We start from the raw sequence: 9,125 nt of genomic DNA, 5'->3' as shown, positions 1-9,125 counted from the left end.
TGCTTGAGTAAAAGGAGGTGAGTGGGGGAGCATGGAACTGCACTTATACAAGCCCTCAGATACACACAAAGCCATCACCAACTGAGTCTGGACACCACACATAAACTGAATGTTAGTTAAATACACTACATCTATGCATAAGACATTCATGAACTTATTTATGTATATATGTGAGTATATAAAAATCCAGGGAGTAACTGATTATAGTTCTGTATTAAGTGTACAGGTAATAAAAAAACTTTCTGAGCAGTGCACAAATTTTCCAGAGACAGAACTTTGGCCCAAAGTTCTTTATCAGCTGTGCAAACAATGTGTTTCTGAAGCTGTAGAAGAAAACGGCAGTTAAGATTTTAATACAGTCTGTGCTAATGAATAGAAAGCCATTCTAATGCATCAACTTTAATATTTGCTGAATTCCGTCCTGAAAGGCAGTGCTCACTTTCAGAGTGACAAAGTACACAGCCACAGGCTAGAGGGTGTGGATTTAAGGGGTCAACATACATGGATGTCCCCTAATTGGCTCCTACCAAAGATGTATCCGGCATGCCCCACTGGACTGAGACTATGGTCTAGACTTAGGAGAGACTGGACAGATTCTATCTCACTGCTGGCTTGGAAATGACTGAGGAGCTGGAGTCTGGTCTACACCAGACAAAATTGTTCTAAAAAAATCTCATTCAAACAAATTCTGAAACTACTGAATTTATCAACAAAAACATATGCACCAAAATTACTGATACTCTTAAAGAATATTAAAATAAATGCAGATGTAACAAGCAATGCTACTCTCAACACCTGGAAAGCTCAGAACGGAAAAGCTGTTCTTAGGTCAAACTTAGACATATGTGGGCTTCATACAAAAACGTGAAAAAAGAGGCTATTTTGGAGATTTCTGGCCTTGGCATTATATGCTGTTCTTAGACTGAGAACATAGTTGCCATAGTAAAGCATAGCAAAGGTGGCTACACACTGATTCAATAATTAGATAAATCAGTAGTATAGGATATGTGTGCAGGCCAAACAAATGACATGTATCACTATTTTCAAAATACAAGTCACTATTTTCCCACTTTCCAACATACAGAAAATGTAAAACAAGATCTCACTATTGACTAACTATTATTCATTTGATATGTTTATTGGTACCACCCTTCCAGTTACTTATGCCACACAAAAATCTGTAGCATGCACTAGTTGATACAAACTACAAATGGGAAACAGGGATGTATTTTGGCTGCTGGTAGACAAACTTTATAGTTTTTAGCTTTGCAGAGACCCCTGAAAAAAGATAATATTTTTAAGAACTTGCATGTACAAAATGGAGCAAAATACAATACAGTGCAGTGTAAAACTGTCATATAACTTCTAGTTTTGAGCTGATTTATGGACGTGTTTACTGAGGCAATTGTTTAAAACTGTACTCTTGTGTGACGGTAAGAGTATCTGCGGCCTTGAAACAATATGAGATGCAAAAATGGCTAAACTGTGCATGAAACAATGCTCAGGAGAGCCTGGTGCACCCAGCTATAGTGTAGCTGTATAAATCATTTTCTATTAGTTCTCAATGGTTTTCTCCTTCATGCTGTCAATAAAATGTTTTTAATAACAACAGTAAATAAAATATACACAATATGAACAAAAGTTTGTGGACACCTTGATCATAAATATGTTTTTTGAATATCCAATTCCATGTTTAGTCCTCATTTGCTGTTATAATTGCCTCCACTACACTAGATTTTGGAGTGTGCTTGTGGAGATTTGTGCTCATTCAGCCACAAGGCTGTTAGTAAACTCAGTTACTGATGTAAGGTGAGGAGGCCTGGGTTGCAGTCAGTGCTCCAAATAATCCCAAAGGTGTTCAGCAGGGTTGAGGCCAGAGCTCTATAGTAGCTCTACTGTAAACGATAACCATATCTTAACACAGCGAGCTCCGCTATGTGCACAGGGACATCAGGTTTGGGACTCCTAATTTAAAGCTAAGAAAGAATTCAGTGCTACCGCATCCAAAGACATCCTCAAAAACCATGTGCCTCCAACTGTGTAGTAACAGTTTTGGAAAGAACTGCATGTGGTTGGAAAAGTCAGGTGTCCCAATATGTCCATATAGTGACTGTAGATGCAGTAAACAATTCACTCTGCTTTTGAAAAAGAATTTCAGCTTAATTAAGATAACATTGTGTTTGAAGTGTGCCATTTAATGTGTATCCAGCATCTGGATAAATAAGTGTTTAATGACATCAAATAAAATATTTAGGTCTGTATGTAAATTCTTGCTAGTGTGAGTAAGTAAAAGAAAGTCGTAGAGCATCTACCAGTGGCTAGCTGTAGTACTGCACTTACAATTTTATTACCATCAGGGAAATGGGGGCAAATCTTAGCATGATTTCTGTCCCACAAGTGTCAATATTCTCACATTACATATACTTAGATTTATTTGTAATAAAACTGAGGACTACCAGATCCAGCATATGCCATGTGTATTCTTCTGAATGTGGTATGTGAAATGTAAATAAATATGATGGAATGTCATGGAGTCAAATAAAAAAGTTAGGGTCATTCATTGTCTATGAATAATGACAGAAATGATTTTGGCCAGTTGGGTTTAAATTGAATGCAGATGTTCTTATGCAAACAGTTCTTGGGTGGTGTAATCTAGGTCAACATTAGACACAGGGGAGAATAAAAACAGGGTTTTAACATCGCCACTACTGCAGGGAGCATACAGTGTGTTATGTATCTGTGTTTTAGGTTTTTAAGTCCATAAACCTGACAATAGTGTGAATAAATGTAATCCCTGGTGGAGATCCAGGTTGTAATGAAGCAGCAGATATAAAAAAGCTCTTACAGACACAGTTTTAAAGCAAATGGTTCAAGGTCATGTTCAGTGCAGGATAAATGTACAGATTCACCAGAACAACAATTATATCACCTATATAAACTCTATATTTACTTACTGTGCTTAAATTCAGGAGCCCTCCTTGTTCTATTCTTGGTAGTTTTCCCTGGTCGTACACTCTCAGGATTTACATTAATAAGGGCTAAAACAAAGGTTTCAACACTTATGTAATCTGAAACCAGCTTGGCAAGGCAATTCTACATATATGTTCTTTAATAAAACAGCTGTATGCTGGATGTCACCCCATCCATCATATGTTACGCACATTTATAATTTTGTTTGATATTAGCATCCTGAGGCACTGCATTCTGTAGGAAATCACATATATAGTAATAAATCATGCATCACTGCAACACATCTAATCTTAATGCCTGAGGGTGGCACAATGATGCCAGATAGAAACAGACTGCAAATACGACATACCAAAGTATCTGACATATTAAACTTAAAGTCATAATACTTTATTTTAAAAGTGCTTAATTTAAAGTGTCAGTGTATCCGGTATTTCTTTACAGTTTTGAATGAAAGTGTGTAGAAAGCACACTGGTAAACACATTACTCACACAGAGATGGATAGAAATCTGTAAGTGATTTGGCCACCAGCTGCTTTTACAGTATTACACATGCCTTGCTTTAACTGCACATTGTGCTACAAGATTTGGAATAGCAGTACAAACAGACCCACAAAAAAGCATTCATGAACATGCTATCTGAGCCTGAAATGAATTTAAGATGGTCTACAAAATATGTACAATAGAACCATTAAACATCAATGCCGAATTTTCTTGGAGGAACACTAGCGCATAGGCTAACTTGAAAAATATAGGTTCAATTGGTGTCCACTAGATGGAGCTACGTCCATACATTATATATTTGCTTATTGAATTAACGGCCAATTAAAGGAGGAACAAAAAGAATAAACAAATAATACAAATAAAATAATGCATTACACTAAATGTTTTTCACATGTAAATCACAAAAATGCAGAAACAGCAACCACACTGTCGGTGTCCTGACTTATTGATCTGGACTGGTGCAAAATTAGCTTAAAATGTAAAAAAAATAAAAAAATAAAAAGATGTAAAAAAAAAAAAAAAAAAGATGTAAAAAAAACTAACAAACACATTTTAATTAAAATAATAATAATAAAGCAGAATCAGCATATATTAATTCACTGGTTAGCTATGCCATGGTTGCATTTGTCTCTGACCAATTCCAGAAATAAAAAAAAAATATTTTTAAATATTGTGGAAAAAAATCAATATGATCCTCATAATTCAGATAAATCATATCCCTAAAACTGCATCAGCGTCAGTCACACAGCCACAAGATTCAGAAACAAATTTCACCTTGATAGCAATGAGTAATTGCCCTGTGATATCCCACACCTATCTATTCATCTGACCCACAAAACCCTGTGGAAAGGTGCAGATGAATTTACTATGAACTCCAAACATTAAACCAAATACTGTTAACATGTATGAGTAAAAATGGTAAATCTCCAAAAACAAAATGTTTTGTACAAAATTTCAAAGTTTATTTATTAATTATTATGATTTTACATTTATATTAACCCATCACCTCAGTCAAGTGTAGTTATTCTCCATATCAATTTTAGTGCAGAAATCAAGGTCAATTTGGAGTTACCCAAACACCCTTGCCACTAAAAACATAGAAAAGCCCAGATCTAATCATAGCAAATTCCCACACTTTTACTTGTAGAATTCCCAAACACCACCCTAGCGGGTAGACCCAACTGCCAACTATTTCCCTGCCTCTGGAAGAGCTTGGCAGAGGGAAGCAGCGGCGCAGGCTGATTGAAAGGCTTCCGAGAATTCTCTGGAAGTGTGGGTCTCTGTGCAGGAGACAGCTAATGGATTTAGCAGGGCAGGTACACAGAGCTCCTGTGGCCAGAGACCGGAGCTGTGCCAAGTTTACTGTTGACATCTGGAATGTCTTTCCTCCCTTGCTCTTTTCTTTTGATTGAAGAGTGACTTTGATTAGCACCTAGAACTGCCTCTTATTTTTTAGCCTGAATCGTCATTGAAATCCTCCACAGCTTCATGCTTCATTACTGATAACTCTTATTTCAGCTGAGTGATTTTTGAAATGATGAACAAAGTTTAGTCTGCAAAGACCACATTTCAGATTTTCCATATGGAAAAACTAGAGAACTAAAAGAATGAATTGATTCTTTAGACAAAACAATTGCATTTAAGTTGTGTTACAATGCTTCTGTAAGAATCTAGCAGGTAAAGTCTAGGCAGATTTATCAGATAACCGTATTCATCATTAATCTTACTTGAGCTTAGTAAAGTGATAGGGAATTGTAACCAACTAAAGATATTAGCCATATAAATACATGCTGCTTTTAAAAATTAAAAATAAAATTTGCATTAGGGACATCTAGTGATGATGATGACACAATATACAATACATATGGAATTTATTGTGAAAATTAAATGACAAAAGAGAAAATAACGTGCTTTCTTACAAAACAAACCAAACCTTGGCATAATGCTGCTCCAACCATATGATATTCATATGCGGAGATGAAAAGACAGCTAAGAATTGATGAAATGGAAACTGACCAGTAATCCATGATGGCCCAAGCATACCTGAGAGAACGTGATAGATGCAGAATCCTACGATGGAGCTGATGTGGCTGACTGTCAGGGACAGCAGGCCTCCAGGGGCAAGATCATTCTCTGCAGATGTTTCACTGAATGTAAAAAAAAAAAACCACAACCATGAAAAACACTTCACAAACCATCATCAATTTAAGATGCATGTAAGACTCCCAGAACCAGATATACTAATTCAACAAACAGAACACATTAGACCTGAAACCACAAGTGCCCTGAGAATTCAGATGCTGGAATCTAACATAATGCTCACATGTGTGTAGGAATGACAGAGATGATTTGGGATTCACAAGCCAATTCACCATGCATGCATGAAGGAAGGTGTGTGTTTGTATGGATCTTTTAAGTAAACTGCATACTTGTCTGATATGGGAGGAAGTGTTTGCAGAGTCAGTTCACAATCAGGATATTTAACAGGCTAGTGCTTAATCCTGTGAAGCCTCAGGAGAGTGACTGAGAGGACGGTTCAAAGAGTAGTTTACACTGCAGGAAATCTGGCTCTGGGCTGTTTTAAGACAGGACAGGAAGGTTTTCCGCAAAAACAGTTGCTAGCCATCCCTGAAGACCGAGAGGCACTCCCCTGTGCACAGTAAACACCTAAGAAGAATAAAAGATCCTTTTCAAACATTTTGCAATGTTTTGATATTAGTAGATAATTATAATCGAATTTTTTTCTTTGAAAGAACTGGGTAAGTCTATTTGTTAGATTTTCACCACAAGAGGGAAGCAGGAATTTGTTTTTCACCTTGTGAATCAGTATTTCTCACTCCCCAAGAAGTAATATATTTAAAAAGCAGAAATGGTTTAAAATATCTATCCGTCCGTCCGTCCGTCCGTCCGTCCGTCCGTCCGTCCGTCCGTCCGTCCGTCTATCTATCTATCTATCTATCTATCTATCTATCTATCTATCTATCTATCTATCTATCTATCTATCTATCTATCTATCTATCTATCTATCTATCTGCCTACGGAATTGTCTGGATTCTCTGTGGTGAAGCTAATTACTACTATATATTGAAATATTACAAATAATCAGTGAACAGAAAGTAAATGTAATTTGTTACTGCATTTAAGTAGCTTTTCAATACTTTACTGAAGTATTTCCATTTGAAGACACTTTTAGTATAACTTTACTACATTTCAAAGTCAAATATCATACTTTTTTCTCAACTACATTTTGTGAAATTAGTTGTTGTTTTTATTTATGAGTGGATAAAACCGCACGCAGCAAGCCACCAATCAGGGTGGAGAGTGCACTCTGTTTTGAATTTGATTAGATTGCTGCTTGGTGGTATCTACTGAGCATGAACATAGAGTTTAGCATCAGTTCAACAGCAAGCAGAACATTTTGCGAGAAATAACACAAATAAACCTTAAACCGAAACTGCCTGCTCTCAAATCCTGTTATATTATTTGATTCTAAATGAAATTGTATAGCTTCTGGGGCTTGATCATTTCAATAGATATCTATTCTATCAATAGATCGGTATGCGTAAGAGTCTTTGCACATAAACTGATTTGATTAAACAAGAGCTAAGAGACCAAAATGATAATTAGGACATTATAGTCATAATAAATCATTGTATACTTTACATTTGAAGGCAAATAATTGTGTACTTTTACTCAAGTGAGAGTTTAAAGGGAACACTTTTACTTTTTCTGGAGTAATATTTTACTTACTGTATCTGAATGGTTTGTGTCCTTCGTCCCCCACTGCATAGTCATATATTCAAAAAAGCTAAATTGGTTCTATCTATCTATCTATCTATCTATCTATCTATCTATCTATCTATCTATCTATCTATCTATCTATCTATCTATCTATCTATCTATCTATCTATCTATCTATCTATCTATCTATCTATCTATCTATCTATCTATCTATCCGCCTGTCCGTCCGTCTGTCCGTCCGTCCGTCATTTATACAGCCGTTTCCCTCTTACTTCTACTGCTGCTACACGTTTTGTGTTGTAGGACTTAAAATTAAAAATGTATACAATTAAAAAAACATTTCATGGGTTTTAACACAATTAGAATGTTGGTGCACATTATTATTATTATCTAGTAATAGAGAAGAACTTTTGAAGAAAGAAATATTATATTTTATTCTCAATGTGTTCTAGTCGTGATTTCATGGTTTTGAAACAAGCATTTATTACATTTATTAAATTAGCTTTTATTAAAAACTTTGTTATTTAGCTACCTTAATTTTTAATGTTATTAGAAAAAAATAATATTATAAACAAAAATATTTGTGAAGCTATTGCAAACAGCATGTGTGTAGGGCCTGGTGTGCTGAGTGAAGTGGACATCAGCAGGGGTACAGCAGGTCCATAGGCACCTCAGGGCTCCCGCAGCTTTTTGACCCCAAACTATGGTGACCCAGCTTGCTCATAGTCCTGCCTTCATCCACTTCATCTTCTCTGGTGTCATGAAGATGGATCAAACGAAAACATGAAAACACTCATTGCCCTGAAACTGGCCTACCAGAGTGACAGCAACAGGTTTCGTTTTGGGGTGTTCAATGTATGACTTACTTCTTTCCCTCCAAAAATGTGTGCACAGACACAGACACACACACACACACACACACACACACACACACACACACACACACACACACACACACACACACACACAGATATACAGCTTTCCCGCAGATGGCCTTTACTAACCACAAATGTTGGGTAACCCCAGACCCCTGCGGTTATGGCATGGCCCACAATTCCAGTAAAAAGGGGGATGCTTCATGGCTCAGATATTCGCTGGCTAAAGGGAAATAGAGAAGATTTTAGGCTGACCTCAGCCCCTTAAGGCTCAGCTGAAAATTCTCCTGGAGGTGAGGTGAAGGCTGCATACACAGAGAACCAAGGAACAGTATGAGAAAAATGTTGGAGCAACAACCACAATTATTTACAAATAGCAATGTAAACATATAATTTCCATCATTCTCAACAAGCTTGTGCCCCAGAGATGAATCCAAACCTCAAATGTGCTGGAATAACAGAGGAGACCGCACAGCAGCTAAAAGCAATGAGTCAGTATAAACATTCTCTAATAACTCGGACTGATGCAGTAGAAGAGCTCAAGGCAAAGAATGTGAGGTAATGGTCCAAACTATGTGCAGAAATAACAATTTTACCACATTCACAAAATGCAATGACACTTTGTGCTTAAATGGTATCATTTTCACTGATTAACAGTGATTAACAGTGATAAGCACAATATGCCTCAGATGATAAATCTCATTTTGGGAGGGGTGGTGGAGATCTACCATATGCTATACTATAATAAAATCATACCCAAATATTTACACATTGCCAAAATATGATAGAAAAACACAAATATTTAAATAAATTATGGGAAGGACAATAGTAATATTTTGCTCTAAATTGGGAGAAGAAATGTGCTTCACTTTTAACTAATTACACACCACTTCTGGAGCTTATGAGTATTAAAATTAAATTGAATTTAAAGAAATAGATAAATACAGAAACAGATATAAATAACATATTTAAACAATCATATCATACATATTAATGTTAGTATTCAGTCAGCGTGACTGAATTGATTCAGAAAATGTT

Source organism: Silurus aristotelis (genome assembly GCF_946808225.1).
Source record: "Silurus aristotelis genome assembly, chromosome: 12".
NCBI lineage: Eukaryota > Metazoa > Chordata > Actinopteri > Siluriformes > Siluridae > Silurus > Silurus aristotelis.
Note: the sequence above shows the minus strand (reverse complement) of the source record.